Source organism: Macaca mulatta, chromosome 1 (assembly GCF_049350105.2).
Source record: "Macaca mulatta isolate MMU2019108-1 chromosome 1, T2T-MMU8v2.0, whole genome shotgun sequence".
Lineage (NCBI taxonomy): Eukaryota > Metazoa > Chordata > Mammalia > Primates > Cercopithecidae > Macaca > Macaca mulatta.
Genome location: NC_133406.1, coordinates 158,030,846 through 158,058,002, shown reverse-complemented (window position 1 = coordinate 158,058,002; position 27,157 = coordinate 158,030,846).

Sequence of the window (27,157 nt, the reverse complement as noted above, 5' to 3'; positions counted from 1 at the left end):
AGCAAAATAAAAATAAAAAAAACTTGATGACTTGCCCCAGTTTAGTTTTAACCATTTCACTTATTCTTGATGTACAACATAATGTATGTGACTGAACATTTATTTTTCTGTGTTGTTCTACAGTATTGGTTTATTTAGATGTTTGACAAAACTCCTAATTAAACTAAATTGAATTAACATAGTTTAAAATTAGTTTAACTCATTGAATTTATTGTGTATATGTATCTTATATGATATGGAGTAAAGCCATGGTATGGCTTTCTAATAGAGCCATTGCACTAAGGAAACATAGCTTAAGAGAGAATTCTGGGCATGTGCAATCATTAACTTTTGAATTTCTTTCCCTCTTAGAATATTTTAAAAGAATTAATTATCTCAATAATGTCAACCATCTAAACTGACTGTAAGATTTATATTATCTAGCCTATTTACATATGGAAACCTTCTATATATAAATGCTATTCTTCTGCTATCACCTCTTATATTACTGAAGTAATACTATAATAGTACCTTTGATTTATGCAGCACAGTATCTCTAAGGAGTTAGAACTACTTTATATTATCTTATTAATTCTTTTAACATTGCTATGAAGTATGGAATGAAATGAGTGGCATTTATCGTCATCTTCATTTTATAGTTAAAGAAGCCAGATGAAAGAGGTGACTTAGCTTTCCTCAAATTAAAAATTTCACTGGTTGGAAGACAGAGGAAAGAACATTGAGCACCAAATTTCTGAATCTTTAACCAGCTTGTGAGTTACAGCTATGTGAAAGTCACTAGATGTTGTTCTAAGTGTGTAAATGTAATAAAAATAATATATTTTATATCATATAGGAAGTATGTGTGTATATATTTCATTTTATTCTATTCTAAACATCACAAAAGCGATCATGTCCAGGAAGCTTTTTATCACTGTTGTGAATAACCAGGATTTTATATAAATGTGTATGTGTGTGTGTGTGTGTGTGTGTGTGTATTTCCCTCACTTAACATCTTTAAGTTTTTGAAAACTCTGTCCCTCAATAAAAGGCCACAAAAATTTTTTTTTAATTAAAAAAAATTCTGTAGAGATGAGGTCTCACTATCTTCACCAGGTTGGTCTCCAACTCCTGGCCTCAAGTGATTCTCCCCCCTCACCCTCCCGAAGTTCTGGGTTTACAGGCATAAGCCAGAGTCCTGCCCACCAGTACATTCTTTAAAAATTACTCATTTAATGAGGAAAATTATGGTGTATTCACCATACACCATAATTAGGCACAAAATACCCAATTTTTACAGATAGAAAACATGTCAATTGAACAATTAAAACAAATAATAACAAAATTTGAAAGTACATTCCTTCCATTCATACAACATAGTGATGGTTAATTATATTTTTTCTTTTTTCAGCAGTATCTTCAGCCACAATTATTTCAACTTTATGGGGCCCATAGTTATGTGCTTCAAAATAAAATCGTAGCACAGATAAATATTTTTAGGTGAAACTAAAAATAAGACTGTGTATGATAAAACTTTGAAACATTAAAACAGCACACACACAGTAACTAACCATAAAATAGACTAAGCAATATAATATGAGTTCATCCAAAGATAATACATTATTCAAATATATTTTCCTTTAACTGAAAATTGCTCTTTCTGGTAAATTGGTGAATGTGTCTTTGACCTCAAATGTCAAGTCATCAGTTTTTATAACATGTTTATTCTGTGTGTATGTGTGTAAAAAGTTATAGCATCCAAAATGGGTAATTTGAAAGGCCATTATATTGAAGTTATCACTTGAATGGTCATTTTGTGAGGTTACATCATATCTGGACCAGTGGTGACTATTATTTTAATAAACTCAGAAATCAAATTCTTCTTAGTTGATTAAGGTGGAATTCTAGGAGAAGAAAAAAAGCTGTATTCTGTGGCATGAATCCTGGCTGTATTTTTTAGAAGAAGCAGGGAAGACTTAAAATGCAAAAGGTCCCATGTATAAGTAGAAAGCGATTCAGCTAGGATGGTCCTAGTTGGAAAGGCAAACCGTTGAACACAGTTTGATTATAAGTGTTCATTTATTCTGCTAAGTTATTAAAAGTCATCATTCTAAGCTAGAAATAATCAGCTTTGATTGACCCAATTTCCAAAGTTGAAAACTGATATTCTCAGTAAATAAATGTGTTCTCCAAATTTATGGAAGAGAATATGATCCACAAATCCAATCATTTTTCAATGTAAGAAAGGGCTTCTAGGCCAGGTGTGGTGACTCTTGCCTATAATCTCAGCACTTTGGGAGGCCGAGGCGGGCAGATCCCAAGGTCAGAAGATCAAGACCATCCTGGCTAACATGTTGAAACCTCGTCTTTACTAAAACTATAAAAAAATTAGCCGGGCGTGGTGTCACGCGCCTGTAATCTCAGCTACTCGGGAGGCTCAGTCAGGGGAATCACTTGAACCCAGGAGGCGAAGTTTGCAGTGAATCGAGATTGCACCACTGCACTACAGCCTGGCGACAGAGTGAGACCCTGTCTCAAAAAACAAACAAACGAAACTGAAAGGGCTTCTGGTTTTCCTTAGCAGGTAGGAATTAAATGTTCTGTATATATGTTAAGTCTGTTCCAGGGTATAGTTTAAATCCATTGTTTCTTTGTTGACTTCTGTCTTGATGAACTGTCTAGTGCTGTCAGTAGAGTATTGAAGTTCCCCACTATCATTGTGTTGCTATCTCATTTCTTAGGTGTATTAGTAATTGTTTTATAAATTTGGGAGCTCCAGTGTTAGGTACATTCATGTTTAGGATTGTGATATTTTCCTGTTGGACAAGACCTTTTACCATTATGTAATGTCCTCTTTGTCTCTTTTAATTGTTGTTGCTTTAATGTTTGGTTTGTCTGATATAAGAATAGTTACTCCTGCTCACTTTTGGTGTCCATTTGCATGAAATGCATTTTTTAAAGAACTAAAAGTAGAACTATCATTTGATCCAGCACTCCCACTACTGGGTATCTACCCAGAGGAAAAGAAATCGTTATACGAAAAAGATACTCGCATAAGCATGTTTATAGTAGCACAATTCACAATTGCAAAATCGTGGAACCAACCCAAATACCCATCAATTGAGTGGATAAAGAAACTGTGATATATAGGTATCATATATATATATATATCATATATATGTATATAATATATATATCACATTAACAGCATTTGCAGCACCCTGGATAAGATTGGAGACTATTATTCTAAGTGAAGTAACTCAGGAATGGACAACCAAACATTCCATGTTCTCACTGATATGTGGGAGCTAAGCTATGAGGACTCAAAGGCATAAGAATGCTACAGTGGACACTGGGGACTTGGGGGCACGAGTGGGAGGGGGGTGAGGGATAAAAGACTACAAGTATGGTGCAGTGTATACTGCTTGGGTGATGGATACACCAGAATCTCACAAATCACCACTAAAGAACTGACTCATGTAACCAAATACCTTCTGTACCCCAATAACTTCTGGAAATTTTTTTTAAATTTAGTTACTCAACTGCCCCACAATTTTTGTTTAGAGTAATTGTGAGGTGAAATTACCTACTGCTGGAAAGCTTTGCATGGGTACAGATATTCACATTAATTGGAGGACTCCAAGATATTTTTATTTCTGAATTCATCTACAGGATAAACATGGGCCTTAACTAGACACATTACATTTTTATTTTATTTAAATAGAAGTCAACAAACTTTCTTCCAAATTGCCAGGCAATCTGAATCAATTGAAGATAAGTACAATTTTTATCTTTAAAATATGTTATGGCCTTCTTGTGTTTTAGCTTCATCTTACTTTAACTATAAAACAGCATTTATATACAGATGTTTTTTTTTCTGAAAAAATGCAAAAACATTCTACTATAAATGCCTCTCAATTAACAGTAAGTTTAATTATATGAAATTATTAGAACTTTTATGTTTATATTAAATGTATTAAATTTTGACTTTATAATAAACATTAATATTCAATATATAGTCCAAATAATAAAGAGATTAATTTCTTTCTTTTTCGGAGAAGTTTAATTATGCATTTCTTTTATTTTTTTTCTTCAACTTTTATTTTAAGTTCCAGGGTACATGTGTAAGATGTGCAGGTTTGTTACATAGGTAAACATGTGCCATGGTGGTTTGCAGCACAGATCAACCCATCACCTAGGTATTAAGTCTAGCATTCATTAGCTATTCTTCCTGATGCCCTTTGCCCCCCACCCCACCTCCTCTGACAGATCCCAGTGTGTGTTTTTGTTCTCCGTGTGTCCATGTGTTTTCATTGTTCAGCCCCCACTTACAAGGGAGAGCATGCAGTGTTTGGTTTTCTGTCCCTGTGCTACATTGCTGAGGATAACGGCTTCCAGTTCCTTCCATGTCCCTGCAAAGGACATGATCTCATTCCCTTTTATGGCTGTATAGTATTTCATGGTGTATATGTGCCACATTTTGTTTATCCATTCTACCATTGATTGGCATTTGGGTTGATTCTATGTATTTATTGTTGTGAATAGTGCTTTGATAAACATACACGTGCATGTATCTTTATAATAATGATTTATAGTCCCTTTGGATATATACCCAGTAATGAGATTGCTGGAATATCAATGAAATATTAAATTATATTTCTGCTTCTAGATCTTTGAGGAATTGCCACATTATCTGCCACAATGGTTGAGCTGATTTACACTTCCACCAACAGCGTAAAAGTGTTCCTTTTTCTGTGCAACCTTGCCAACCAACCTCTGTTGTTTATTCACTTTTTAATAAGTGTCATTCTGACTGGTGTGAAACGCTATCTCATTGTCGTTTTTCGTTTTGATGTGCATTTATTTAATGATCAGTAATGCTGAGCTTTTTTCATATGTTTGTTGGCAACATGAATGTCTTCTTTAAAGAAGTATCTGTTCATGCCCTCTGCCCACTTTTTAAAAGGTTGTTTTTTACATCTAAATTTGTTTAAGTTTTTTGTAGACTCTAGATATTAGACCTTTTTCAGATGGATAGGTTGCAAAAATTTTCTCCCGTTCTGTAGGTTGTCCATTCACTCTGGTGACAGTTTCTTTTTCTCTGCAAAGCTCTTTAGTTTAATTAAATCCCATCTGTCAATTGTTGCTTTTGTTGCAATTGATTTTGGCATGTCTGTCATGAAAGCTTTGCCTTTGCCTATGTCCTGAATGGAATTGCCTAGATTTTCTTCTAGGGTTTTTACAGTTTTGGGTTTTGCATTTAAGTCTTTAATTAATCTTGAGTTAATTTTTTGTATATGCCGTAAGTAAGGGGTCCAGTTTCAATTTTCTGCATATGGCTAGCCAGTTTTTCCAGCACTATTTATGAAACAGGGAATCTTTTCCCCATTGCTTGCTTTTGTCAGGTTTCTTGCAGATCTGATGGTTGTAGGTGTGCGGTCTTATTTTTGAAATCTCTATTCTTTTACATTGGTTTTTGTGTTTGTTTTTGTACCAGTACTATGCTCTTTTGATTACTGTAGTCTTGTAGTATAGTTTGAAGTCATATAACCTGATGTCTCCAGTTTTCCTCCTTTTGCTTAGGATTGACTTGGCTATTTGGACTCTTACTTGGTTCCATATAAATTTTAAAATAGTTTTTTCCATCTGTGAAGAACGTCAATGAAGTTTAATGGAAATAGCATTGAATCTACAAATTACTTTTGGTGGTATGGCTATTTCCATGATATTGATTCATCCTATAAATGAGCATGAAATGTTGTTCCATTTGTCTGTGTCTTCTCTGATTTCCTTGAGCAGTGGTTTGTAGTTCTCCTTGAAGAGGTCCTGCACTTCCCTTATGAGCTGTATTCCTAGGTGTTTTTTTTCCTGTTTGTAGCAACTGTGAATGGGAATTCATTCATGATTTGACTCGCTGCTTGTCTGTTGCTGGTGTATAGGAATGCTCATGGCTTTTGCACATTGATTTTGTATCCTGACACTTTGCTGAAGTTGTTTGCCAGCTGAAGAAGCTTTTGGGGTGAGATGATGGGGTTTTCTAGATAAAGGGTCATGTCATCTGCAAAAAAAAAGACAATTTGATTTCCTCTCTTCCTATTTGAATGTACTTTATTTCTTTCTCTTGACTGATTGCCCTGGCCAGAATTTCCAATACTACTTTGAGTAGGAGCGGTGAGAGAGGGCATCCTTGTCTTGTGCCCATTTTGAAGGGGAATGCTTCCAAGGGGAGTACTATTTTGCCCATTCAGTATGATATTGGTTGTGAGTTACTCATGTATGGCTCTTATTATTTTGCAGTATGTTCCTTCAATACCTAGTTTATTGAGAGTTTTTAACATGAGGGGATGTTGAATTTTACCAAAGGCCTTTTCTGTGGCTGTTGAGATCATCTTGTGGTTTTTGTCTTTAGTACTGTTTATGTGATGGATTACATTTATTGATTTACATATGTTGAATCAACCTGGCATCCTAGGGATGAGGCCAACTTGATGGTGGATAAACTTTTTGATGTGCTGCTGGATTTGTTTTGCCAATATTTTATTGAGGATTTTTGCATCAATGTTCATCAGGGATATTGGCCTGAAGTTTTCTTTGTTGTACGTCTGCCAGGTTTGGGTAGCATGATAATGGTGGCCTCATAGAATGAGTTAGGGAGGGAGTCCCTCCTTTTCACTTGTTTGGAATAGTTTCAATAGAAATGGTACAAGTTCTTCTTTGCACTTCTGGTAGAATTCAGCTGTAAATCCATCTGGCCCTGGGGCTTTTTTGGTTGGTAGGCTGTTTATTACTGCCTCAACTTCATAACTCATTTTTGGTCTATTTAGGGATTTAATTTCTTCCTTGTTCGGTCTTGAGAGGCTATATGCATTCAGGGATTTATCAAGTTTTTCTAGATTTTCTAGTTTATGTGCCTGTAGGTGTTTATAGTACTTTCTAATGGTTGGTTGTATTTCTGTAGGCTCAGTGGTGATATTTCCTTTATCATTTCTGATTGTGTCTCTTTGACTCTTCCCTCTTTTCTTCATTATTAGTCTAGCTAGAGGTCTATATATTTTATTAATTTTTTTCAATAAAACAGCTCCTGGACTCATTGATTTTTTTTAAGGGTTTTTTATGTCTCTATCTTCTTTACTGCCACTCTGATCCTAGTTATTGCTTGTCTTCTGCTAGCTTTGTTTGCTTGCTCTTGGTTCTCTAGTTCTTTTAGTTGTGATGTTATGTTGTTGATTTGAGATCTTTGTAATTTTTTGATGTGGGCATTTCGTGCTATAAATTTCCTTCTTAACACTGCCTTATCTGTATCCCAGAGATTCTGCTATGGTGTCTCTTTGTTCTCATTAGTCTCAAAGAACTTCTTGATTTCTGCATTGATTTTGGTATTCATCCAGTAGTCATTCAGGAGCAGGTTGTTCAGTTTCCAGTAGTTGTGTGGATTTGAGTGAGTTTTTAAGTCTTGAGTTCTAATTTGATTGCACCGTGGTCTGAGAGATTGTTTGTTATAATTTCAGTTCTTTTGTATTTGCTGAGGAATGTCTTACTTCTGAATATGTGATCAATTTTAGAATAAGTGCTGTGTGGTCATGAGAAGAATGTATGCTTTATTGTTTTTGGGTGGAGAGTTTTGCAGATGTATCTCTCAGGTTCACTTAATCCAGAGCTGAGTTCAGGTCCTGAATATCTTTGTTAATCTTCTGTCTTGATGATCTGTCTAATATTGTCAATAGGGTGTTAAAATCTCCTAGTATTATTATGTGAAAACCTAAGTCTCTTTGTAGGTCTCTAAAAACTTGCTTTATGGATCTGGGTGCTCCTGTGTTTGGTGCATATATATTTAGGATAGTTAGCTCTTCTTGTCGAATTGAACTCTTTATCATTACGTAATGCCCTTCTTTATCTTTTTTTTTTTTTTTTTTTTTTTTGCTTTTTGTTGGTTTAAAGTCTGTTTCGTCGAAAATTAGGATTGCAAACCCTGTGTTTATTTTGTTTTCCATTTGCCTGGTAAATATTCCTCCATCTCTTTATTTTGAGCCTGTATGTGTCTTTGCATGTGAAATGGGTCTCTTGAAGATAGCATATCAATGGGTCTTGATTCTATCCATCTTGCCATTCTGTGTCTTTTAATTGGGGCATTTAGCCCATTTACATTTAAGGTTAATATTGTTATGTGGAATTTATTCTGTCATCATGATGCTACCTCATTATTTTGCAGACTTGTTTGCATGGTTGCTTCACAGTGTCATTAGTCAGTGTATTTTTATAGTGACTGGTAACGGTTTTTCCTTTCTGTATTTAGTGCTTCCTTCGGGGGCTCTTGCAAGGCAAGCCTGGTGGTGATGAATTACCTCAGGATTTGCTTGTCTGAAAAGGATCTTACTTCTCCTTTACTTATGAAGCTTAGTTTGGCCAGATATGAAATTCTGGGATAGAAATTATTTCCTTTAAGAATGTTAAATATTGATCCCCCATTTCTTCTGGCTTGTCAGGTTTCCACTGAGAGGCCCACTGTCAATCTGATGGACTTCTGTTTGTAGGCGAGCTGGCCTTTCTCTCTCTCTGCCTGCCCTTTACATATATTTTTTTTTTCATTTCAACCTTGGAGAATCTGATGATTATGTGTCTTGGAGTTGATCTTCTCATGGAGTATATTATTGGGGTTTTCTGAATTTCCTGAGTTTGAATGTTGACCTGTCTTGCTAGGTTAGGGAAGTTCTCCTAGATGATATCCTGAAGTACGTTTTCAAACTTGATTCCATTTCCCTGGTCTCTTTCAGGTACTCCAATCATAGGTTCAGTCTTTTTACATAATCCCATATTTCTTGGAGGTTTTATTTGTTTCTTTTCATTATTTTTCCTCAATTCTTGTCTGCCTATCATATTTCAGAAAGATAGCCTTCAAGTTCTGATATTCTTTCCTCTGTTTGCTCTATTCTGCTATTGATCCTTGTGATTGCATTGTGAAATATCTTGTGTTTTGTTTTTCAGGTACATTAGATCAATTATGCTCCTCTCTAAATTGGCTATTCTAGTTATCAGCTCCTTTATTGTTTTATCATGATTCTTAGCTTCTTTGCATTGGGTTAAAACCTGTTCCTTTAACTCAGTGATGTTCTTTATCACCCACCTTCTGAAGCCTAGTCATTTCAGCCATCTCAGCCTCAGACCAGTTCTGTGCTCTTACTGGAGAGGTGTTGTGGTAATTTGGAGGAGAAGAGGCATTCTGGCTTTTTGAGTTTTCATCGTTTTTGCATTGATTCTTTCTCCTCTTTGTGGGCTTATCTACCTTCAATCTTTTAAGTTGCTGACCTTTGAATGGGGTTTTTGTGGGGTCTTTTTTTTTGTTGATATTTTTGTTGTTGCTTTCTCTTTGTTTGTTTTTCTTTTTAATAGTCAGGCCACTTTTCTATACAGCTGCTGCAGTTTTTTCCCTTACCTAGAGGTATCACCAATGAAGGCTCCGAAACAGAAAAGATGTCAGCCTGCGCTTTCCTCTGGGAGCTCTGTCCTGGTGGGGGGAGGGGGAACACTCACCTGATGCTGACCCAAATACTCCTGTAGGAGGTGTCTGGAGACTTCTGTTGACAGGTCTCATCCAGTCAGGAGGAATGGGATCAGGTACCACTGGGTGGCCATTGGCACAGCCAGTGCACTGCAATGGGGGGAAAATCCCATGTCCAGACCACCCAGACTCTCTAGAACCAGAAGGTTGAGAGACTAATTTCTTAATATGATATTGAGTAGTAGCTATGAACATGGTCTCAGACTTAGGTTCTAGTCTGCATCCACTTTTTAACCGGATAGATCTTGGGCATGTATCTTAACTATGCTTCATATTTCTCATTTGTGAAATGGAAATTATAGTGGTAACTAGAGTCAGGTATTGCATAATGACATTCTGAGTAAGAATGGGCCATATACACTGTGGTGGTCCCATAAGATTATATTTTTACTGTACCTCTTCTGTGTTTAGATATAGTTAGATAAACAGATATTAAACACTGTGTTACAATTGCCTATAATATTCAGTATAGTAACATGCTTATAAGTTTGTCACCTAGGAGCAATAAGCTATACATATAACCTAGGTGTGTAGTAGGCTATATTGTTGTGGTGTTTTGACTCTCACAGTTTGGTGGGCAGGAGTGTTATAGCTCTTTTACTCTTGCTGTCCATGGCTCAGTGAGCAGGAATGTTACAGCTCTTTTGCTCCCACAATTCAACGAGTTACGAGTTCTCGTCCCATAGCCAAGAGTAATAAGGTACATGGACACGGGGGCGGGTGGTGGGGTGGGCAAGGCAGAGTAGAATTTGTTGAATGAAAGAAAAGCTCTCAACGGCAAGAGGGGACCCCAAAGAGGGTAGCCGTATATGAGGCTGAATCCAGGGTTTTATGAACTTAGAATGGGGGGGAATGCATGCTGATTGGTTTATGGGTGGGCTTGGGAAAGGAACCATTTGATTGGTTAAAAAGCATCATTCAGAAAGAACCAATAGAGAGAGAGTAGGTAAGATGGAAATAGAAGTTCTCATTCTGGTCTGTGAATTCTACCTGGAACTGTTGCTTGGTTTTCAGGCTTTAGACTGTTCTTTCTTGAAGGTTGAGTTTCAACCGGGACCCCATCCCTGTCTGCCTTGTCTGTTTCCTGTTGCTATCAATATCATCTAGGTTTGTGTATGTATACTGTATGATGTTCACACAAAGACACAATTACCTAAAAGTGCATTTCTCAGAATGTGTCTTCATTGTTAAGCGATGCATAACTGCATATTTAAAAGTTCTGTCAGAATTAAATGAACTAGTCAATGTAAACATATTATCAAAGTTTTTGGCATATAGTAAAAGTTCAATACATTTTAACTATTACTATTATAGCATAGATGAATTTCTTTCTACAATTCAACTGTGGAATACTCTTTTTTTCAGTTTTCCTAGATTAACTTAATTTTAAACTCTGTGACCTGATTTCACTTCAGTGAAATTTAACTTCAAGTGGAAAATTTTACTTCATCTAACTGTGGGGTTTCTCTCTATCTCTGAGTTTTGCTATGATGCCAAGATCCCAGAATTTTTGGTAGTATCAAAAATGACATGGAGAAGATTATCTGGTTACCCATGATCCGTCCAGGTCAGTTAACAAGGAGGCACCCATTGTCCCATCCTGTAGTGTCCCTTAATATCCTTTGCTGTATTGTGACCTGTTTCAGGCAGAAGAATCTTTGGCAAGTCTTGGATTTCCAGGCCTCATTCACTCCCTGATGAACACTAGGGCAAATGTTTATTCCAAGCTCTGGATACCACCTCTAACCTGTGACCCCATAGCCCTCTCTCCCTCCTTCTTCAATCTTGGAAACTTCCTAAATCAAACAAAGAAACAAGAACCTGTTAACAGCTTTGAACGAAGAAACGGGAAAAAAATTTAAGGGAGAAAGTGTAGATTTGATATTTTTAGAAAGTCTTTCAATAATATTTAAGATATACTTAATATATTCTAAAGATATTTAAAATATACTTTAGAGAAACTGTACCTTTGACCATGCCCTCACCTACTTAGCACCCCTGGTTTTTCTTTATAGTCATATCCTTAGTGATATATTTTCCCATGGCATGTAAAAGATATTGAAAACTCATCCATGAGGGAATATTATGTGACTCTTCTGTTATTGTTCTTGCCTTAGCTCTTATTGTATTCTTTCTCCCACTCCACCCACCTCATATTGAAGAGGAGTTAGGTGGAATCACCATTTTTACAAATAAACATTAAATTCTGTACTTTCTCATTTCCTTCTTTTTCATGGCAGAGTCCCAACAGTACCCATGTGAAACAGGCAGACCTCATATCAGGTGCAGAAAACAAGAGAGGGCGGTGCTTGTTGTAAGAAAAAAATACTGGTTACACTACCCGACAAGATATCTTTAAATAAGTGCATTTAAATAAATGGCCTTATTTAATTTGAATATTAAATGACATTTGGATACATTGATGATTGCTATCTGTTAAAACTAAGTTCCAGAATATACTTCAAATTTTCCAAATTTGAGAAAAATTGCCAACATAGGGTTGTAGTATATTAGCTCTCAAAAAAGCATACCTTTATTTCACCATGGGAAGAAGCATAAAGGACCCAGAAAAAGAATTCAGATATTATACTGTTAAAGTTAAGAAAGGGTAAAATTTCATATTAATGTGTCCTTCTGGTTATTTGAAGAATTTTACCTTTGAGGTGACTATATTAATAATAAAAGTTTGCTTTATGTTTATTTATATGGGGCTCAAAATTTGGAAATTTATTTTGTTACTTTTATCATTTGATCTTTAGAACAACTCTATGAGATAAGCAGAGAAAGTATTACAATTATTTATTTCCAGATGAGAAAATCTAGGCTTAGAGAAGCTTGATCAGAGAAGAGATGCTCAAGGTTATATATAGAGATTTTAAGTGCTGGGCCCAGCACCTCAAATCTGGCCTTTTGATTCAAACCCAGTACTCATTTCATTTATAATCTGAGGACAGGTTATAAATCTGAGGTGGCAAATAGCATCCACTTTGCATGCCAACCCTGATAAATTGGAAAGTGTGCTTGAGATGAGTCCTGAAGGACATACAGGACATAGTCAGGTGCACCTGGGGCATTTCAGGTGAAGATGACTATATAGATACAGGCGCAGAGATAGAAGACTACATATGACATTTAAGGATCTCCAAGTATTTCTCTTTAAACTAAAAATGCCTCTTATTTTAATATTGTTTTCTTTGCCTTCTGACTCTTCAATGGAAAATCCTCCTTGATTATGCCAAGCTCCTTTGAGCCTCACCATGGCTCACTACAGCTGGGTCTCCACAGTCATGTCAGGCCTCTGGATCATTTATTCAGAGTTACTGCCAGGTTAACCCGATGGCAGTTAATTGATGTGTCTTTCTAGAAATTTGTTCTGGATAATTAGAGAAAGACTTCGTCACGCTCAGTGTCTGACTATGAAATATTTTCTGATTCTATACCAATATTATGAACAAAATAAACAATCTACCTTGGTAATGAGGTTCAAAATGTTGTTATTTAATTAAAAGATTTGGGAGATTTAAAAAAACATTTTCACTTAGTAATTTATGATAGTTGTGGCTCTGATGAAAATTAACATGATAATAATAATTATTACAGCCAAAATTATTTTGCCTTTGCTATGTTTCATAAACTGTCTTAATCACTTTACAAGAACTACTATATTACTTGTAATCCTTACAATAACATACTTATCTCCATTTTATAAATGAGGTAAATGAAGCCTAGAGATGTGAGTAACTTGAGATAAAGTCACAGAATCATTAAGAGATGGAACAGGTTTGCAAACTCATGTCTTTTTGTTCCCAGTTATGAGTGCTTTAACTATCACCCTTTTTTAAAATCATAGATGCTCAATTTTGCAGGTAAAATGACGAGAGCAGAGAGAAAAAAGAAAATCACCTTAAAATATATAAATATTTGAAAAAATAGAAAGTCTTTGCTCAATATGCATGTATGATGCATATTACTTATTATCACATGTAAACATGTCAATTTGGTTTAATTATATTCAGACTATTTTTTTCATCGTATCTTCCAGCAACCTTGCTTTTACTAATCCCACTTTATATTCTGACTCAAGAGTTTTTCTGAAATTCTGCTCCCAAATCAGTTTTTTAGGCCTTATTTGCCATAAGGACACTCTGAACCTGACTTGATTTTTGCTAAAAACAAAACAAAAAAACCACAAACAAACAAACAAACAGACAAACAAAAAAACCACTGGACTCCAGAATCATATATACTCAGACTCCCTTTGGCTTTTTCTAATGCTTGATGTTGTTTTCATACCAATATCTATTGACTGGTTTTTCTACTAACAGCTAATTTCCTTGGATTTCCAGAATATTGCATAAAAGAACATTACCAGTATGGCAAGTTTTCTGGTCAGCATTCAGACTTGTTCCTCCTGTGAATATCTTCCACTGCATGTGAGGTTAGCCTGAGTCAGGAAGATGTATCCAAGAGCTATAGTGATTCAGAATCACTGGCAAATCCACTTCTGCTAAGACAGAAAGCAAGAGTTCCAATGGATGATTACCAGATGGTTATTTTGTCTATGTTCTAATCTTGATGAGCAGAAAGTTGCTCAAGATAATAGAATCTTTTGCCTCATATTCCTTGTTATGGAATAAACCTATTGATTGCTTTGGAATATTAGATATGATATAAGTGAAGTGCTTACCAGAGTACCTGTCACAAAGTATATGTGATAAAAAAAAATTCACTCCATTATCCTTCATTATTTCTTTAATAAGACCACGTGAATCATTACTTTCCTTTTTGGGAAACTCATGCACTGTCTTTCATGTAAAGATTATTAAAAATACCTATTTAGCTCTGCTCTTTTGGCCTATCTAAATGGTTCAGTCTTGAGTTCTATCAATTTCAACATTATCATGCAATTTTAAGAAACCATACTTTGGAGTGCTTCATGAAAATAGGTTATTATAAGGTAGATGTATACCATAGGTAGTGATGTTAACTGCCTCTTGACCTGAGAACTCCTTTGTACCTTAATTTTAAGAGTAGAGTCATGAACACTAAGAAAGGCATCGATAATGGGAATAAAAATGCATTCTTTCCGAATTCCTACCTTTTGGTCTAGGGCATGTCCAACAAGCCACTTTCCAAGTGTTTATTAAATCAAGCAAGACAGTGTTTTTCACATGTCTTAATGCTTCTAGAATCAAATCAATTCAAAATAGGCCAGGAAGGGAAGTGTGTAAATCACAATTTACATTGAGAAATTGATTCCTTTCCCCAAATGAAACCGTGCTCCCTGTCAGAGTGCAGGAACATCAAAGCAACTATGAACAACGAAAATAAAATAGGGGTTTTGAAATGGAAACTGAACTTTTAATGCTTTGCTTATAGTGTACAGGATGTTATTTCAGGGTAAAAACAGTCTTCTTTTAAAATTTTTTCACTTTGGAATAAATTAATTATTTTATTAATGTTCATTGTTCTTTAGAATGACAACATTTATATTTTCTTACTGTGTAATCTTTCATAGATTTTTAAGTCTGTTAAAGGAAAATCAAGAAGTTTTTGGGTTTCATTTTGTTGTTTGGTTTGGATATTTTACAATAAAAATGCCTAACTAATCTTATGGGGATACAGACTCACGGATTTTAGCCAAGCCGAAGGCTTTGTTATGAAGTTTTTGGCCCAGAATAGTCAAGTGTGGTCTTTACAGGCTTATGCCTTTTTGATTTGACCCTCTGATGTATAACTTATAAATAAGTTGTGTAATCTAAATTCCAAATGAAGACTGGGTTAATTATATCCAGTCATCTTTCTTATTCCTAAATTGCAGCTTAAGTATGAGAGTTCAAGAAAAATTATGTTATATACTATGACATTTTATGTGATGAAAAATGATTCAAGTACTTTATACTGAAAAAATTAGTTTCCATGTTTTCTTTTGGTGAAATGAATCTTCTATCAGGTGTGACCACAATGGTAAAAGTAAGACACTGCACTTTAAAGGTCATATTACTAATTTGGGCACATTTACTTGTTAATCTGCATTAGTAAATAAAAAATCCAGTTTTTAGTTGAATAGGTTTTGGACAATAAAATGGACATGTAATATAAAACTTTATATGCTGTATTAAGTTGGTGTGTCTAGGTGTGAGTATAAACAAGCAAACAGAATGCTTCAAGAGTTAAAGTGGCATTTGAAAATATTATAAGAGGGCTTACAGGAATTATGGGAAATCATAATGCAATTATACCTTCACATAATAGAGGTTTCCAAAGAAGAAAAGGGAAAAGGGCCAAGAAGGACTGGTTGAAAATTTCCCTAATCTGTGGATAGATGCCAACAACCAGGTGGAAGGATAATATAACTCTCCAGTAAAGTTGAAACCAAAGAGGAATCCATGAAGACACATAATAATCAAGCTAACATAATCAAAAACAAAGAAAAAATTTGGACAGCATCACAAGATAAGAAACACATCACATACAAAGGTGTACCAATGCAATTGTCAATGGATTTCTCAGCAGAAACCCTACAGGCCAGGAGAGAGGGATGATATATTCAAAGTGCTCACAAAAAAAATCTTGCTAAGCAATAATAGTTTTCCCAGCAAAACTGTCTTTCTGAAATCAGGTAGAAATGAAAGCTTTCCCAGACAAACAAAAGCTAAGGGAGTTCATCACTGCTATACTTGCTTTATAGAAATTGCTATTGGGAGTTCTTTAAGCTGAAACAAAAATATAATAATAACATGGAACTACAAAAGTACAAAACTGAAGGTATAAAAAAACAGGGCTATATTCAGAATACTCTAGCGTTAAAATAATGATATGTAAGGCAATTTTATCCCCAGTATGAGGGTCAAAAGACAAAACTATGTGATTAGCTATAGATATTATAGCTAATAAGAACAAGAATAATATCTACAGCTGTAATTAATTGTCAAGAAATACACACTGAAAAATGACAAATTCTAAGGTCAAAAACATAAAATGTCGAAAGAGGAATAAAAGTGTAGAGTTGCTGTATGAAAAGTTAAGTTATTATTAGCTTGAAATAGTGTAAGAAATTCTACATAAGCCTTATGGTATCCACTAAGAAAAATCCTTAGTAGAAGTACAAAGCAAAAATGAAGGGATTCAAAGCATATAACTACACCGAAACATCAAACCACAAAGGAAGACAGCAAACAAGAGAGAAAGATATGAAGTAGCTACAAAAAAAAAAGAAAAAGAAAAAGAAACAAACAAAAAACAGAAAACAACTAACAAACTGGTAGTAGTAAGTCCTTACCTATCAATAATTACTTTCTATGTAAACAAATTAAATTATTTAATAAAACATCATAGAGTGACTAAAGGGATAAAAAAAATAAGACCCACTATATGCAGCCTAGAAGAGACTTGCCTCAGCTTGAAAGACACATAGACTAAAAGGAAAGGGATGGAAAAAGCTATTCTAAACAAATAAAAAGGGAAAGAGAGCAGAGGCAGCTATATTTATATCAGACAAAAATAGACTTTAAGTCAAGAACTATAAAAAATGACAAAGAAAGACATTATATCATTATAAAGGGATCAGTTCTTCAAAAAGATATGACAATTGTAAATATGTATGTACCCAACATCAGAGCACCTACGTATATAAAATCAAATATTAAAGAATCTGAAGGGAGAAGAGGACTGCTCTATAGTAAGTGTCTTTCAACAATAAACAGATGACTGAGACAAAATATTAATATGAAAACATTGGACTTGAACAACACCCTAGACCAAATGTACCTGACATTTACAGAACATTCCATTCAGCAGCAACAGAATACACATTCTTCTCAAGCACACACAGATAATCCTTCAGGATAAATCACATGTTAGGGCAGAAAACAAGACTCAGCAAATTTAAGAAGATTGAAGTTATATCAAGTATCTTTTCCAACCACGATAGCATGAAACAAGAAACTGACAACAGAGGAATTAAAGAAAATTCACAAATATATAAAAATCAAACAACATGCTCCTAAATGAACAGTGGGTCAATAAATTAATACAGATATTTTAAAATATCCGAGACAAACAAAAATGGAAACAGAACATATCCAAACTTACAGGATGCAACAAAAGCAATTCTAAGAACAAAAGTTATAGCAATAAATGCCTACATCAAAAAAGAAGAAGTATCTCAAATAAACAACCTAATATCGTATCTCAAATAACTGGAAAAAAAGAAACTAAGCCCAAAGTTAACAGGAGGAAGAAAATAAAGACCAGAGCAGAAACAAATGAATTAGAAACTAGAAAAACAATACAATGAAACAAAAACAACAAAAAAACTAGAGTTGTTTTTTTTTAAAGTTAAATAAAACTGGCAAACCTTTAGCTAGACTAAGAAAAACCTCAGTAAATAAGATCAGAAATAAAACAGGAGACATTACAACTGATACCACAGGAATGCAAAGAACCATAAGAGCCTACCATGAACAACTATTTGCCAACAAATTGAATAACTTAGAAGAAATGGATACATTCCCAGACAAATGCAACCTACCAAAACTGAATCATGAAGAAATAGAATATCTGAGCGAAAGAATAATGAATAAGAAGATTGAATCTGTGATAAAATCTCTCCCATTAAAGCCCAGAACCCAATGGCTTCACAGCTGAATTCTATCAAACATCTTTAAGAACTAATATCTATCCTTTTCAAACTCTTCCAAAAAAAAAAAAAAAAAAGGAAAGAAATATTTCCAAACTCTTTTTACAAGGCCAGAATTACCCTGATATCAAAACCGGACAAGGACATTACAAGAAAAGAAAATTGCAGTCTGATATTTTTGATGAACATAGATGCAAAAATCTTCAACAAAATACAAAAAAAAAAAAAATTCTACAACACATTAAAAGGATCATTCACCATGATCAAGTACAATTTATCCCTGAGATACAAGTATGGCTCAAAATAGGCAAATCAATACGTGTAATACAGTACATTAGCAGAACAAATGACAATAATGTGCCCATATGATCATCTCATTTGATGCAGAAAAAGCATTTGACAAAATTAAACATCTTTTCATGATAGAAACTCTCACCAAATTAGGTATAGAAGGAATGTATCTCAACACAATAAAGGACATCTATGAGAAGCCCACAGCTAATATTACACTCAGTGGTGAAAAGTTGAGACTTCCTTTAAGATCTGGAAAACAAGGAGGATGCCCACTGCTACATTTCTATTCAACATAGTATTGGAAGTCCTTCTCAGACCAAGTAGGCCACAGAAAGCCAGAAAATGCATTTAAATAGGAAAGAAGGAAGTGAAATTGTCACTGTTTGCTAATGATATGATCTTATATTTAGAAAACCCTACAAACTCCACCAAAAACTTGTAAGTGCTAATAAATGAATACAATAAAGTTGTGGGTTAATAAATCAACACACAAAAATCAGTACTGATTCTATACACTAAAAACAAACTATCTGAAAAAGAAATCATCCAACTTACAAGGGATGTGAAGGACCTCTTCAAGGAGAACTACACACCACTGCTCAATGAAATAAAAGAGGACAAACACAAATAGAAGAACATTCCATGCTCATGGATAGGAAGAATCAATATGGTGAAAATGGCCATATTACCCAAGATAATTTACAGATTCAATGCCATTCCCATCAAGCTACCAATGACTTTCTTCACAGAATTGGAAAAAACTACTTCAAAGTTTATTTGGAACCAAAAAAGAGCCCACATTGCCGAGACAATCCTAAGCCAAAAGAACGAAGCTGGAGGCATCATGCTACCTGACTTCAAACTATACTACAAGGCTACAGTAACCAAAATACCATGGCACTGGTACCAAAACAGAGATATAGACCAATGTAACAGAGCAGAGCCCTCAGAAACAATACCACACACAGGCCGGGTGCGGTGGCTCAAGCCTGTAATCCCAGCACTTTGGGAGGCCGAGGTGGGTGGATCACGAGGTCATGAGATCGAGACCATCCTGGCTAACACGGTGAAACCCCGTCTCTACTAAAAATACAAAAAAAAAACTAGCCGGGCGTGGTGGCGGCACCTGTAGTCCCAGCTACTCGGAGGCTGAGGCGGGAGAATGGCGTGAACCTGGGAGGTGGAGCTTGCAGTGAGCCAAGATCGGGCCACTGCACTCCAGTCTGGGCCACACAGCGAGACTCCGTCTCAAAAAAAAAAAAAAAAAAAAAAAAAAGAAACAATACCACACATCTACAACAATCTGATCTTTGACAAACCTGACAAAGGCAAGAAATGGGGAAAGGATTCCCTATTTAATAAATGGTGCTGGGAAAACTGGCTAATCATATGTAGAAAGCTGAAACTGGATCCCGTCCTTACACCTTATACAAAAATTAATTCAAGATGGATTAAAGATTTAAATGTTAGACCTAAAACCATAAAAACCCTAGAAGAAAACCTAGGCAATACCATTCAGGACATAGGCATGCGCAAGAACTTCATGTCTAAAACACCAAAGCAATGGCAACGAAAGCCAAAATTGACAAATGGGATCTAATTAAACTAAAGAGCTTCTGCATGGCAAAAGAAACTACCATCAGAGTGAACAGGCAACCTACAGAATGGGAAAAAAATTTTTGCAATCTACTCATCTGACAAAGGGCTAATATCCAGAACCTACAAAGAACTCAAACAAATTTACAAGAAAAAAACAAACAGTCCCATCAAAAAGTGGATGAAGGATATGAACAGACACTTCTCAAAAGAAGACATTTATGCAGCCAACAGACACATGAAAAAATGCTCAACATCACTGGTCATCAGAGAAATGCAAATCAAAACCACAATGAAATACTATCTCCAACACCAGTTAGAATGGCAATCATTAAAAAATCAGGAAAAAACAGGTGCTGGAGAGGATGTGGAGAAATAGGAACACCTTTTACACTGTTGGTGGGACTGTAAACTAGTTCAACCATTGTGGAAGACAGTGTGGCAATTCCTCAAGGATCTAGAACTAGAAATACCATTTGACCGAGCCGTCCCATTACTGGGTATTTACCCAAAGGATTATAAATCATGCTGCTATAAAGACATGTGCACACGTATGTTTATTGCAGTACTATTCACAATAGCAAAGACTTGGAACCAATCCAAATGTCCATCAATGATAGACTGGATTAAGAAAATGTGGCACATATACACCATCGAATACTATGCAGCCATAAAAAAAGGATGAGTTCATGTCCTTTGCAGGGACATGGATGAAGCTGGAAACCATCATTCTGAGCAAAGGACAGAAAACCAAACACCTCATGTTCTGACTCATAGGTGGGAATTGAATAATGAGAACACTTGGACACAGGAAGGGGAACACGACACACTGGGACCAGTAGTGGGGTTGGGAGAGGGGTGAGGGGTAGCATTAGGAGATATACCTAATGTAAATGATGAATTAATGGGTTCAGCACACCAACACGGCCCATGTATACATATGTAACAAACCTGCACATTGTGCACATGTACCTTAGAACTTAAAGTATAATACAAAAAAATTTAAAAAATTAAAAAAAAAGAAATCGAAAGCACAATTCCATTTATAATAATGACAAAAATAAAATACTTAGGAATAAATTTAAACAGGAAAGTGAAGGAAGTGTACACTGAAAACTGTGAAACATTGATGAACAAAATTGAACAAAACACAAATAAAGCAGAAGAAACCCCATGTTCATGGATTAGAATAATTCATTTTGTTGGAAAAATTAATAATATCAATCTTTCATACTATCCAAATCCACACTGCCATACAAATTCATAGTAATCCGTACTTCTCAAAGCAATCTACAGACTCAGTGCAATCTCTATCAAAATATCAATGTTATCCAATGTCATAGTAATAGAAAAAATAATACTAAAATTCATATGAAACCACAAAAAATCCTAAATAGCTAAGGCAATTATGAACAAAAAGAACAAAGCTGGAGGTATCAAACTGTCTGATTTTAAAGTATATTACAAAGCAATAATAACTAAAACAGTGTGGTATTAGCCAAATGAAAAGACACATTGGCCAATGAAACAGAATAGAGGGCCAAGAAGTCAACATACATATATATAGTCAGCTGATTTTTCACAAAGGCGCTAAGAGTACACAATGAAAAAAGGACAGTCTCCTCAATAAATGGTGTTGGGAAAAGCAGACTTCCAAGTGCAGTAAAAGTAAATTGGATTCTTATTGCATGCCATATAAAAATCAACTCAAAATGGATTAAAGAATTGAACATAAAACCAGATACTCTGAGACTAAAAGAAGAAAACCTAGAAAAAAACTGTATAGCATTGATCTGGACAATTATTTTTTGTATTTAACCACAAAAATACAGGCAATGAAAGCGAATAGACAAATGTAATTTGAGCAAATTAAAAAGTTTCTGCACAGCAAAGAAACCAATTAATGTTGTGCAGAAACAACCTACAAAGTGAGAGACAATATTTGCAAGTCACACATCCAATAAGGAGTTAGTATCTAAAATATGTAAGGAGCTTAAACAATGGCAAGAAAACAACCCAGTTAAAAATGGGAAAGGGGCCTGAACATACATTTCTCAAAAGAAGACATATAAATGTCAAATAGATATATGTAAAAAATGTTCAACATCACTAATCATTAGGAATATGCAAATTAAAATCATAATGAGATATCATCTCACACCTGTCAGAATGTTTTTTTTATAAACAAGATGAAAGGTAAGTGTTGGTAAGGATGCAGAGTAAAGGGAACCGTTATATGGTGTTGGTGGAAATGTAAATTAGTACAGCCATTGTGAACAGTATGGAAGTTCCCCAATAAACTAAAAATAGAATTACTGTATGACCCAGCAATTCCACTTCTGGGTATTTACCAAAAAGATTTAAACTCAGGCTGTCAAAAGATGACTGCATTCCCTTGTTCACTGCAGCAGTTTTCACAAGAGCCAAATTATCGAATCAACCTAAGTGTCCAAAAACAGATAAATGCGTAAAGAAAATGTGGTACGTCTACACAATGGAATCCTTAAAGAGAATGAAATTATGTCAGGTGCAACAACGTGGGTGAAATTGGAGAACATTATGCTAATTGCAATAAATCAGGCATGGAAAGATAGATACATGTTCTCACATATATGTGGAACCTAAACCAGTTGAACTTATAGAAGCAAAAAGTAGAATCATGGTTACAGAGGGTGAAGAGGTAGGGGAAATAAAAAAATGATGGTCAAAGGGCACAAAATTTCAAACATGAGAAATAACATTTTTTTTCCACCAAGATGGAGTCTCACTTTGTCACCCAGGCTGGAGGGCGGTGGCGTAACCTCGGCTCACTGCAACCTCCATCTCCTGGGTTCAAGCAATTCTTATATCTCAGCCTCCTGTGTAGCTGGGATTACAGGCACATGCCACTATACATTTCAAAATTGCTAAGAGAGTAAATTTTAAATATTCTCGCTATGAAGTATGTTAAGTATTTGAAGCAATGGATATGTTAACCTAGCATGATTTAATTACTCTATCTTGTGTTCATAAATTATAACATCACTTCATATCCTATATATTTATACAATTATGGACAGTATACAATAAAAAGATGCAAACATATATTCATTGAACATTGAAAAAGGTACTATATCATAAAATAATACTGTTTTCTCATGATAATCCAGGTAGGTATGTGTTATTTTGTTTTGTTTTAGTGTGTTCATTGAAAGTACTTCAGTTGTCAAGAACTTTCATGTGTGAGTCTGCATACTGTTTAGAGTATTTTCCATTTTTCTCCCAGATATGCTGTCTATGCTGTTCTGTGCCCAGTGAAACTACCTGTGTGGTGTGCATCCGTGAACTCTCTTACCCTCTGGTTTCCTGGTTGGTTAAGCAAATGAGGAGCATCAGAAAGAGAGAGGGAGTAGAGCGAGTTTCTCTGGCTTCCTCATGACGGCTTTGCCAAGGGCAGTATCAGCTCCAGCCAGGCAGTCCTCTTCTCATAGCGCTCTCTCTCCATTTCCATTATTGTAGTGTCTTTTTCTTTTTCTTTCTTTTTTTTTTTTTTTTTTTTTTTTTTTTTACTGGAGAACTATAAATACTTAGACTATCCACTGTTACTAGACCCAGGTATTGCAGTATCTTTTGTGCTTCCCTTACATCTTATTCAAATCTTTATAAATGGTCCCTTTACTAAACTATTCATAAATTATGCAACTTGAGTGTACCACATATTTTCTGTCAGAACTGGGCTGATTCACATTCTTCTTCACAAGATAATAGAAGAAACTCATGCGTCTTCTAATTGCAAGTGTTCTTAGGTCTAGTACAGTGAAACAGAACACTCACACAAGTCAGGCAAAGCAAATTTACTCCTCACAAATAGGCAGAGGATAAACAGAAGCCTAGAAGCCACGGCAAGCAAGTCCCTCCATGTTTAGGAAAGCTGCTGAGGGAGTATGGAGTCTTGTCTGGCCATACTCCGTATTGCACTGATGCTGAGAGACCCCGGAAGTGCTCCACTCTGGATTTTATACCCTGGGCATAACTTTAATTGCTAGGCACAAGTGTTGCAGAACATACTGTTCTAGAAGAAATGAGAATATAGTCTGGGATGTTCTGGATATATCCTCCTTATCTTAGGGTATTGCATTCTCAATGCATTCTGCTTGAGAACTGAAAGCAAGAAGGGGACGATCTGGGTTGGTCAAACTCATCTAGGGACATTCCCTCCTACACTAATCCATCTCCATAAACCTGGCAGCTCTTTGACTCCAGGAAACTAATGAACATTCATTTTAGGATTCTCTTCCTCATCTCAATGACCACACTCCTCTTTGGCATTGATGTTCTCTCCTAGAAGTTTTAGTTTCATGGATATTGGTTTGCTTTAATTCTTTATCGATGAATTGAGATCCAGCATAAATACATCCTCTTCCATAAAGTCTTATTCACAGTTCTGCCACCTTGTGCTCCTAGTCAGAATCAGGTCTTCGTCTTGGCATTGTATTGGTTCTTTGTTTAAAACACCACTAAGGAGCAATCTCGTCCATTAGCATAGCAGAGTCATGTTTTTAAATGTAGGTTTCTTGAAACCAAGGACTTTCAACAACCAAGGGGCTCTGCTAAATACATTGGAAGGAGGATGTGAAAAAAAGAATGCAAGTTAGTAATCAGATTCAGTTTCTATCAACTTGCTCTAAAAAGAAGGCTGCCAGTAGAACTTAGGTTCTTTGATAATAATTTTCTCCAAACACGAGTATAAAACATTACTATATCACTCCTCTGGCCAGCAAACAAAACTCATAAACAACCTTTGATGTCTTTCCTTGTTTTCAAACTAAAATTTAAACTCCTGAGTATCATATGGAAGCACTCAAAGAATGGGACTCCAGGCAATGTAGGTTTAGTTTTCATTCTGCCATATGACTACTTCTAACACTGCACCTCACTGGATTGCTCAGCACTACATTTCATGCCCTATGCCTCTGAGGTTGCATGCTTTTCTTTTTCTTATCTTTTCCTTTACCATCATTTCTATCTGTTAGAGGAAGGGTGTTCCTGTCAGGAGCCAGACCAAATGCCACTGTTCCCACCAAATCTTTCCAACTCTAATGAATGGCAATATGTTACCGTAGTTTGCCTTTTACCAGCACCCATGGTGTGCTGTACATCTTTCCCATTAGATTCTAACCTCTTAGGTGAAGGAATCAAGTTTATTAATACTTGTAGCCTGATGGTGTCTAGTAGAGGGCCTCTTTTGTACATGTATTTTGAACTCAGTAAGTATGTCTAAAGTGAAATGACTTACTGATGCTGTAACTAAACTAGAGCCACCATTCTTCAGATGATAGCAGCAAATTAGCTGCACAGCATGAGGAGTAATATAAAGTTAGTTAAATTTGCAAGTTTTAGCCTTATTAGCCTTTATTTAAATTAAAAACTGCATTATTTCAGTTTCCGCCTCTGGCACAAGACTATGTTTGGCTTCCATTTCTTCTCTTTCCACATAGAATTACTCTCAAAAGCTGCAAAAGACAAGTTATACAAGATTATCTTTTTTACTTCTTTTGAATTTGCCTTGCACCTTTGAAAATGTGTCTTTCAAAACTTATTGGCCTGCTTTTAAAAATAATTATATAATTAAGTAAAATATGAAAAAATACATACTTGACTAAGATGCAAATATCCATGATTTATAAAATAAAGAATCAGCTTTGGTCCAATTATTAAACCTTAAAAGTATTAAAGGGGCTTTTTTTAAACATCTAAGGATGTTCTTTTTTTTTTTTTTCAAAAATAAATCTCCAAAGCTACCTATGGATTTATTGAAATATTTATGATGAAACGAATCCAGAAGCTTTATGTTGGTGGCATGAGAAAGAGGCTGAGTGATAGGCATGATCTGATTCTTAGGGTGAATTATTAAAAATATATTCTTCTTTTCAGATCAAGAATTGAAAGATCAAGCAGCACAGTTCAAAAGTTGAAAGAGATTAGATAAAAGATGAGTTGTGCAGAAGAACCCAAGGAAGAGATGAAACAACTGGTGAGTTGGTCACTAAATTTCATTGCACCATGTGTCAGTGAGAGAGAACTTATATTTCTAAAAAGAGACTATTCCTGATTGATTAGTGGCAAATATTAAGTTTATATTTGTCCTGTATAAATAAAATATTCTCTTAATACTGCTATTTCTAATAAAAAAGTATATATAATTTTTGAGCATTTATCAAAGGCCTCATGTATTATTTTATTTAATCCACATAAGATCCCCTTGAGGAAGACACTGTTATTTCTCCTATCATACAAAAGAGAAAATAGAAGGAGAAAAATTTCATAATTTGCCTAAAGTCAAACAGAGAGTAAGTGGCAGAGAAAGGATTCAATTGTAGATATGTCTGTCTTTGAGGTCTTAATTATTCTATATCCTGGCTCCCTTATTTCACATATAATATGTAAATGAAAATTAAAACCTGGCCCAGAGTACTCTGATAAGAATTTAAATGTACCCCTAGGTTTTGAATCCATGTATCACATGCCCTATAGTTGTGATATTCTCTGATTATTCACTAACGCATTCCATAAATATTGTTAGGTAACTGTCACAAATCATGTGAACCCAAGCAACTGGAAATATAACACTGAAAAAATTATAGTCTTCCACTCAAGCAGTTCTTCATTTAGGAAGGGATATAGGTAAGTTAATACGTGGTTGTGACATTGCAGATAAATGACAGTATAAAGATAAGTACAGGAAACCCAAAGGGGCCACCCATCCCAGACTTGTCTCTGTACGTGTTTGTAGAGGGGCATCAGATAAAACTTCGTGAGGGAATGTCATCCAAGTTGAGATCAGAAGGATAAGAGTTGAAAGTTAGCTGAGTAAAGGGAAAGAGATCCAAGCAGAAAGATGAGCCATCACAGAGGCATGGAGTTGAGAAAGGATTAAGCATTCAGATAACAGCACTACAGAGTGGCCTGGCATATAACTTGCAAAGACAGAGAGGGTAGAAGGTGGCCTACCATGTCACTCAGTTCACACCATTGATCCCAAGTATGGAAGATGCTGCCTCTGAAACCAAAAGATATCTGCCTGGATATTTCATTTTGCTTTTAGTGATAGG